We start from the raw sequence: 9714 nt of genomic DNA, 5'->3' as shown, positions 1-9714 counted from the left end.
GCTCATGAGTGACTTGGGGAAACCCTGAAGTCATCCCTCCATGCCAGGAGGGTCCCATAACAAGATGCTAGCCAGATCAAGAGCAGATGACCCATGACAATAATATTCTTTCCTACTTCCTCCCTAATCCACAGTATACCAGGCTTTAGGGGATGGGATGGATAGAGGTCAGGATAAGCAGACAAACAAGAGATTGCTCTCTGCTCTGCAGCACAGTGAATGCCCAGGGACCCCTCTGTTGCTGCTGGATGAGTGGACACCCTGAGGCTACCTGCTGTGACCTCTAAATTTCTTGGTGTCAATCTACATTTCTGAAATGGAATGTACATTGCAGCTTTACCCATGGTGTTGGGCTCAGGGCACCGTTAAAACTGTAAGACCTGTGGTACAAACAGGACTTGTTTAAATGAGCACTGTCCTCAGAAAGGGTGCAGTTTCACAGATTTTATTCCAGTTTCCTGATGATTTAGAAAAAACAGCTCATAAATTAAAAACAGGGACTGTAGACAAACAGCTGAGTAGAAAATATATGTTTCAGAAAAGTACAGTACCAGATGGTAGGACATAGTGGAAGGATGAGTGGAGTATTCAAAAGTAATAAATTGGCATTTTAAGAAAAAAAAATCTGATGGACTCTTGTAACTTGCCTCAGACAAACCATTATCTTGTCACCTAGGAAACAAATGGGAAAGGAGATCGTGACAAAGTGATGGGGAATCAAAGAGCAGGAAGTTTGGGTTGAATTGAGTTTGGGCTATGTGGTTTTGGGAAACAAAGTAGTAAAGTCGATTTTAGGCCATAACATATAACTGTGTGTCTGCACCCGTATCGGGTGCTAATCTCCTACAAGGTCTGCTAAATACTATGTGACAAGCAATGTTACATTTGGAAAACATGATGCTGCCTTTGCTTGCACTGGAGATTAGTAGATACAACACGATTTGTGATATCACCTACTTTATCAATGAAAGTGCTATGAATTTTAATTTAGATCATATATAATGGAGAGGGTGAAATCTTGTTATTTCAGTTATTCAGGAGAGCTAACACTTTTGTTCACTTCCAGGGTCAGAAAACTAGCTTTGAAATGTATTTTCCTACCATTTAATGTCATTTCTAGAAGCTCTAAGAATAAAACATTTAATACTGCTGTTTATATTTTTTTAATTGTGTTAAGAATTTATTAGGCTCAATAGTAGCCAGGCAATTAGTTTTACAAACATGCCATGGGCTTAAAGCATCAAAGTATTCTTATCACCTGATACTCAGGATGGTTAAAATCATACAAGATGGTCTTTTAAAGTTTTCTACTCAGCTCATCATCTTACCAGGTGACTGTAGCATGCATCTTTTGACTAGGGTGTACATACTGGTGGGCTATCATAAAAGTACAAGTAATGCAAGCTCCCTTTTACTACTGAAACCTAAACTGGCAAACAAATAATATAGGACTTTTTTTCCAGTGTTGTATATATTGTAAGCATCCATAATAACGACCAAAGGTCCTTTCAGGATTTGGAGGGAATGGGGAAGTGAAATGAGCAAAGGTTTGATGTGCAGGGTAAGGGGTAAGGGAATGGGAAGGATTTTTTAAAAGTGGTATTTTAAGAGGACTCTAGCAGTGTGTGCTGAATGTGTGGCAATAGAGGCAGGAGACCCTTCAGGAGGTTCAGGTGTGGTGATAAAGGCCATGGGAATATGAAGGACTGGAAGGGATGGATGCAGAGATTATTCAAAGAAAAAAGCAGCAGAATTTGGTGATCAGAGAGGGAAGTACAAATCAAAGATGCAGGTTCATGGCATTTATATCTGAAAGTAATGTCAGAGGTCATTGGATACAAAATTTCTTAACTGTTTTTGTGCCATGGACCCCTTTGGCAGGTGGGTGAAACCCAACTCTATGGTGGTTTGTTGCCAAATTTCGTCATGGAAGTAAATACTACATGGCAGGGGTTGGTGAAAATAAACATGAAGTTTGAGGTTTTTTATTTTCTCCCACTCAAGTTCACGGATACCTTGAAATTTAGCCATATACTCCAGTTTAAGAATCCCCTATCTAATTAAGACCTCTCCATAACATAGATGAGAAGATACCCAACATCACACATTTAACAGCAGATTCATAATCTGAACTCAGATTTGTGACTTCAAATCCAGTATTCAAATACCCTTCCCTATTTCTTATTTAAAAATGATTTAATAAAAAGTTAACACTAAGTATCAACACAAATCAACATACTTACTGTCTATATTTAAATGACAAAAAAACAACTTTTCAGTCACTCTGAGTATCCATCAGGATTCTTTGTCTATATTTATATACTGTATTTTGAGATACCATTTAAATTTTTAACAGCTCTTTATGTATTTAAGGTATCAAATTTGTCTGCCACAAAGATTAGGACAGGAACTGGATCTGTAATTTTTTTGGTATAGGCAACTATCGGATGAAGGAATTCCTTCAACCAAAGCAGGTAAGCACCTTTTCTGCAACATACAGTCTATATCAAGGGGTAGAGAACTTGCCCATTTGTGGTTGTCTTTACAGTGTGTCTGACTATCTGGGGTATTCTTAGCAAAAATACTGGAGTGGTTTGCCATTTCCTTCTTTAGCTCATTTTGCAGATGAGGAAATTGAGGCAAACAGGGTGAAGTGACTTGCCCAGGGTCACAGAGCTAAGAAATATCCGAAGCCAGGTTTGAACTCAGGAAGATTCATCTTCCTGACTTCAAGGCTGGCACTCTATGCACCATGGTGCCACCTTGCTGCCCCCTAACTTGCCCAGAGACACATAGTATGTGTCAAGAAGAAAGACTTAAAGTCAGGTTTTCCCGGTCTGGGACTGGTTCTCTCCACTCTATCATCCTGCTCTCATTTATCTGCCACATGTATTTTTGCCAATGTGCTTTTTCTGTAATAAAAATTTTGTTATTTATGTTACAGATTTTAAAAATTTTACAGTAGTGATTCACCATTTCTATTTTGTTCTAATAAGTTCTCATAATTGTTGAATAAGAAAAAACAAAGGTGTTTTGTTTTCCTATGAAATTTTTTTGAAATGTTTAAATCTGTTGTCTAGCTGAATTTCAGGTGTAAGACATGAATAAATTCATTTCCCACCAGATTGCCAACCAGTTTTCCCAAAGGCCATTTGTTACCTCATTTTTTTCCTGGTTTTCATTTTCTTCAGATTTATCATTAATCTTGTCTACATTTGGCTGGTTATTTTGTGTATTTATTCTGTTCCACTTATCTGGTTCTGTTTTATTCCCCCGTACTAGCAAGTTTTTATAACTGCTTTGTAATACATCTTAAAGCCATGCAGGAGTGGTAAGATCACCGTCATCAACTTTTCCACTGTCATGCCTTTTTTGCTCACTTATTTTTCTATATAATTTCATTATGGCTTGATAGTTCTATAAATTTTGTAGTGATTTGATTGATATTGTATTAAATACATAAATTAATTTTGGAAGACTTTCATTTTTATTATATTAAACCAACTCATTCATGAACATCGAATGCTCCTCCAAGCATTTCTTTTCGTCTGTTTCAAACATTATAGTCTTCTAGTTGTTATTATACAAGTCCCATATAATTTCTGGGTAGGTTAATTCCCAAATATTTTATGTTTTTGTGGTTATTGTAAGTGGAGCTTCTTTTTTTATCCCCCCCTGGCAGATAAGAATAAAAATCTTGTATCTTTGCAGAATACAGTTTCCATTAATTTTTTGGGTGAGACAGTTGGATTTTTAGATACTTTATCATTGGCAAATGTTTTGACTTCTTCATTTTCAATATTAATGCCAATACTTATTTCCTGTTCTACTGTATCAAATAAAAGCAGTTAGAGATCATTCTTGTTTTGAACCTGGTTTAAGGGAGAATGCTCCACTATTATGTTGACATCTTATGGGAGATATTTTTGTGTGGAGAAAAACCCCTGTATATTTGTTCCTTTTCGTGAGTTTTTAAAAATCGTGAATGAATATTGGATTTGATCAAAGGCTTCTTTCCTGCATTTTCTGATATTATGTGATATTGTTATATATGTTTTCATTTACATGTTCCATTGTATGGATGGTTTTTCGGCTGTTGAACCATCTTTTGCGTGCCAATTATGAAAAAGGTTTCAAAATTTATTTAATGAACAGAAACCTATTTTCTCTCCTTCCCCTACTCTATCTCCTCCCCCGACCTGACTGGAAAATTTCTAGCAAGAAACATGTATAGTCAAGTCAAACAAATTCCCTTATTGGCTCCACTGAAAAGCATTAGAACTCATTTTGCACCCTGAATCCAGGGTAAGGGTGACTTGTGGTTTTCTCTGGTGGTCAGTGCTCTAGATTGGATTCTGGTAGTCTCCCCAATAGCCCTAGCTACTGTTTCCCAGTCAGCTCTTTTTTTCAGCTCCAGCACAGTGTTGTTGGCAGAAAGGGATCTCGTGCCACACAGTGAAGTTTCAGCTTGACTTCTTTTTCCTACTTTGTGTTGCAGGGGAAGCGCCCAGTCTTCCAGTCCCCCATGGCTGCAGTATGAGAGTCATGGAGGACCAGTGAAGCTCCCAGCTCTCCCTCTTCTATCCTAAAGCATGATTCATCTGGGTGTCCATCACAGAGTTTTTTGCAGAACCAAGTTTCTTCCTTGGCCAAAAACCCTAGAAACTTCAGAAATCTCTGTGTAATGCCTGTTCATTAACATTCTCAGGTCACCAAGTCTCCATGAAAATGGCCCTGGGGGACAAGTTACATAAGAAATATTTCAAATAATACTTTGATATTCTAAAATTCTGAAGCACTAGAAATATTAAACCCAGGAAAATATTTCATCCAATAAAGACACAATTCATAAACAACAGCACGATATTTGTGCTCAATTAAAATACTTCTTTCCAAAGAGTGGCTGCAATGTAACCTCTCAGTGGCTAACAAAAGTACAAAGCTTTGACTCTTGCAGAAGAGTGTGATGTGCATTCTGGGATTTTGACATTTGAAAATAAAATTGGGCTGATGAACAAAAAGTCCTTGTGCAAGACCAACGTTTAAATTGCAACATTCAATCAATGGTAACTGTTTGATGATCAGTACTTATTTATGGTTGACCCAGTCAGTTTCAGTAAGCATTTAGAGATCACTTTACTATGTCCAAGGCAGTTAGTTGCTAGGGTGCTGGGGATACAATGGCAGAATGGAAAACAGTACATGTCCTCAGTTTATTTTATTTGAGGGAAATAAAATAGATACAGATAAATTGTCTTCATGATAATTTGAAGAGGGAAATTAATATTCGTAATGAAAGACTTTCTTCCTGTAACTATGCCTCAGCTGAGTTTTCAAAGAAGCTAGTGATTTGAAGGAGTGGAACTGAGAGAGTGCATTCCAAGCATGGAGGATACCTGTGTAAAGGTGCAAAGTTGGGGGAGATGGCATGCCAAATTCAGGGAATGGCAAGTAGGGCAATTTAGCTGGAACACCAAGAATTAGGAAGGGAAGGCTGGCAAAGTAGGCTGAAGCCAGATTGCACATGTCAAACTAAGGAGTTTGCATTATATTCTTGAGGCAATCAGGAACAATTGAAAGTTCTTGAATAGGAGTTTCATGGTCAGATGTGCTTTAGGAAAATCATTTTGGCAGCTATGTAATGGATAAATTGAGAAAAACAGGAAATCTAAAGTCCATGTTAGAGGTTATTGCAACGGTCCAGCCAAGAGTTAATGGGCAGAGGGGGTCTGAACTAGAGTGTACGTGCAGTGAAGGTGACTAATGTGACATGTTGTGGAATGGACCAGATAGGGTAGCTTGTTGGATATGATGTGGGAAAGGCAACAATGAGGATCACTCCTAGGTTGCAAACCTAGATGCCTCAGAAAGGAGTGTGCTCCTTCCTATTGAAGGTCTTTAGAAGCTGGATGGCCACTTTTCAGGTGTATTGGGTGGGTTGCAGAATTTTTTTTTTTTGTCAGATGACCTCTGAGGTCTTTTTCAATTCTAAATTCTGTAGTTCAACGAACCTGTGAATCTATGGGAGCTGAGGAAATCACCAAGGGATAGAATATAAGAGAGAAAGTAGATGGCCTACAATAAGCCTTACAGCTCACCATAATTAGAAGAGAGGACATGGATCATGATCCAGGAAGTAAGATTGAGAAGTTGGTTGGTTGGTTGTTGTCCTTCGTCTTCGAAGAGGACCAAAATGACATCACCATGAGGCAGTGAAATATCAGTGTGTCTGACTGCAGCTGATCAGACCAATATGAGTTTGGAATGCACTACCACAGGTTGGGCACAGATAGTCCATGTGAATATTTGGGGTGAATATCCCAGATGTGCACATCCTGCATTTACTTTGTGCTATCTCAATTCTGCTTTGCTCAAAGAGCACAGCACCTTTTCTTATGTGGGCATGCCATGTTGAGCAGTCTTGTGCCAGTGTCTCCCATGTTGCACAGTCAAATCCAAAGTTCTTGAGAGTGTCCTTGTATCATTTCTTCTGGCCACCATGTGACTGCCTGCCCCATGCAAGTTCTCCATAAAAGTCTTTTTGGCAAGTGTACATTTTGCATTCCAACAACATGGCTACCCCATCGGAGTTGCGCTCTCTGAAGCACAGTTTGAATACCTGGCAGTTCAGCTTGAGCAAGGACTTCAGTGTCTGGTACCTTATCCTGCCAGGTGATCCTCAGAATCTTCCTAAGACAGTTCAAATGGAAGTGATTCAGTTTCCTGGCATGGCACTGGTAGACTGTCCATGTTTCACAAACATGTAACAATGAGGTCAGAACAACGGCACTGTAGACCTTCAGTTTGGTAGTCAGTCTAATACCTCTTCTCTCCCATACTGTTCTTTGGAGCCTCCCAAACACTGAGCTAGCTCTGAGCTCTGGCAATGCATGTATCAACTTCATTGTCAACGCATACATCCCCGGAAAGTACACTACCAAGGTAAGTGAACTTATCCACAGCATTCAAAACTTCTCCATTTGTTGTAACTGATGGTTCCACATATGCATGGTGTGGTGGTGGCTGATGGAGCACCTGTGTTTTCTTGGTGTTAATTATTAGGTCAAAATTAGCACAGGCAGCAGAGAATTGATCCATACTTCGTTGCATATCAGCTTCAGAGGCTGCATTGAGTGCACAATCATCTGCAAACAGAAAATCATGCACCAACACTCCCTCCACTTTGGTCTTGGCTTTTCAAATGGAAGAATTTGCCATCAGTACAGTAGTTGACCTTAATGCCGTATTCATCCTCATTGAAAGCATTTGTTGACATGGCTGAAAGCATCATGCTTTAGAAAGCATGAGAGCAAACACACAGCCCTGTTTCACTCCACTGGGACTGGGAAGGCATGGGAGCATTGTCCACTATCCAGAACCCAGGCAAACATGGCATCATGAAATGTTAAGAAGGATGAAGAAAGAACAGGTCACTGGGTTACTAGATTTAGGAATTAAGAGATCATTGATCACCTTGGAGAGAAGGTTCAGCTGGGTAATGAAATCAGAAGCCACTTTGAAAGAGCTGAAAAGTGAAAAGGTAGGCTAGTAGTTTGGCTCTGAAGGGAGAATGGAGGACAAACACTTTGAGGGAATGGTATGAAGAAGTGAAGACATTTAAAAAATTGTTTGGGGGCATACCTTGGCATGTTTGTAGGCAGAAGTGGAGTTCGATGGGGAAAGACTGAAGAGATGAAAGTAAAGTTGGGACAAACTGCTGGAGAAGAAGGGAAGGGACAGTATCACAGTTACAAGTAGAGGGACTGGTTTTGATATGTAGAAGACAAGAGGGTTTTAATGATGCATTTTTTGGGGGAAACAAAGCAAGGCTGTCTACTGAGAGGGGGAGGGCTTGTAAGAGAACACTTGTAGATGCTGTGGAGAAGGCGTTAAATTCAATTAGAGAAGAATATAGAGATTGCATGTAACAATGAGTTGAGATTAGATAATATTATTTTTATCCATTTGTACATACTTAGATATTACCTTTCAGGGTAGGCACTGGGTTTCTGCCTTTCTTTGTATCTCCAGCATTTAACATAGTACCTGGCACCTTTGTTGTTCAGTTGTTTCTGACTCTGTGTGACCCCATTTAGGGTTCTGTTGGCAGATACTGGAGTGGTTTGCCATTTCCTTCTCCAGCTCATTTTACAGATGAGGAAACTGAAGCCAAAAGGGTTAAGTGACTTGCCCAGGGTCACCCAGCTAGTAAGCATTTGAGGTCACATTTGACCTCAGATCTTCCTGCCTGGCACTCTATCTACTGCATCACTCAGCTGCCCACACTTGGCAGCTAGTAAGCACTTAATAAAGATTTGTTGACTGAAGGAATTTAAGAGTACCTTATTCCAGGGTCATTGCCCCATGGCCAGAGATAGAGGTAGGGATTCATCTATCTCAGGCCCTTGAAATATATGTCATAGGGACTAATGCTTGCTTATGGATGAAATCTAGAACTACACACTTAGAGACAAGCATAATTTGTCTCTATTACTAAATCAATTGAGAAATACCATTTACAAAAAAATTACAATACTAAAATTTTTTTTTTTTTACCAACTACTACACCTAAACTACTTAATTCTGTTCCCTGATAGGAATTCATTTACAGATTTATCCAAAGTTCTGTACTTTTTAACTACATACCCACAGCTTTGACACATGTGCATTTGGTCAGCTGTCCTCAATTAGTTGACAAGACTATTAAGCACCCACTTTTCCAGGTACTGTGCTAGGTACTGGGAACAATAATTTAAAAATGGAAGTCTTGGTCCACAAAGGGCTCCCATTCTTTACTGCCACTATTACTGGAAAAGAGTGTATTCAAATATTCCACTCACCATCTCTGGAACTTTCCAAATCAATTTACCCTCTTTTGGACTCCACTTGGTTACCTATTTTCTTCCCTTCTTAAAAGGTAAGCTCCTTGCTGGCAGGGACTGTTTTAACGTAGGTATTTCCAGTGTTTAGTGCAGTGCGTGACACATAGTAAGTATTTTTGCATTAATTCAAGCTGGATAAATAAATTCCAACAACTTCTTCCTTTAGCTTTCCATAAAGAATCCGTGAGCCGTTCTATTTAGAAGCATCTCTTTTCTGATCGTGTTTTGTTTACAGGTATTTCAGTCTCAATACATCAAGGATCTTCCTCTTCCGATCATGTGACAGTCTTGTGGTGCCATTTACACAAATTGCACCTAGCCTTAGGTACACCACACTTCCTTCCCCCATTGGCCTTCAGAGTATTATTTATAATTGATTACTGTGACCCATTTCATAATTCATGGCCATACTGCATCACTGAGCAATTATGGGTATTAAAAACATAGGCTTTTCTGACAGCAATCATACCAGGGATTGCAGTAAGCGATACTTTGGCTATAGTAGCCTATTTATTATAATTAAGCCTTCAAAATTTGACAACCACTCCATACCCTGCAACAAAACAATTATTCTTTGATCTTCATCTGCAGGGAATAAAGTAACATTATTCTGAGGTATGTACGATATGGGCTGAGGTTTCCCACCCGTGGCATAAAACAACCTTGAAGTAACCTTTCACTAAGAAAACACTTCATGAAAAAGCAATTATACTTACGATGACAGTGAGAGCAGGGAGACATGGATACATTGCAAACTGCATCAAGGGAGGGCCTATCCAGACCCTAAAGTATTGCAGGACATGCCACATATGATCTGATAGAGAAGAGCTGT

The sequence above is a fragment of the Notamacropus eugenii genome, chromosome 3 (genome assembly GCF_028372415.1).
Source record: "Notamacropus eugenii isolate mMacEug1 chromosome 3, mMacEug1.pri_v2, whole genome shotgun sequence".
NCBI classification, from domain to species: Eukaryota; Metazoa; Chordata; class Mammalia; order Diprotodontia; family Macropodidae; genus Notamacropus; species Notamacropus eugenii.
Note: the sequence above shows the minus strand (reverse complement) of the source record.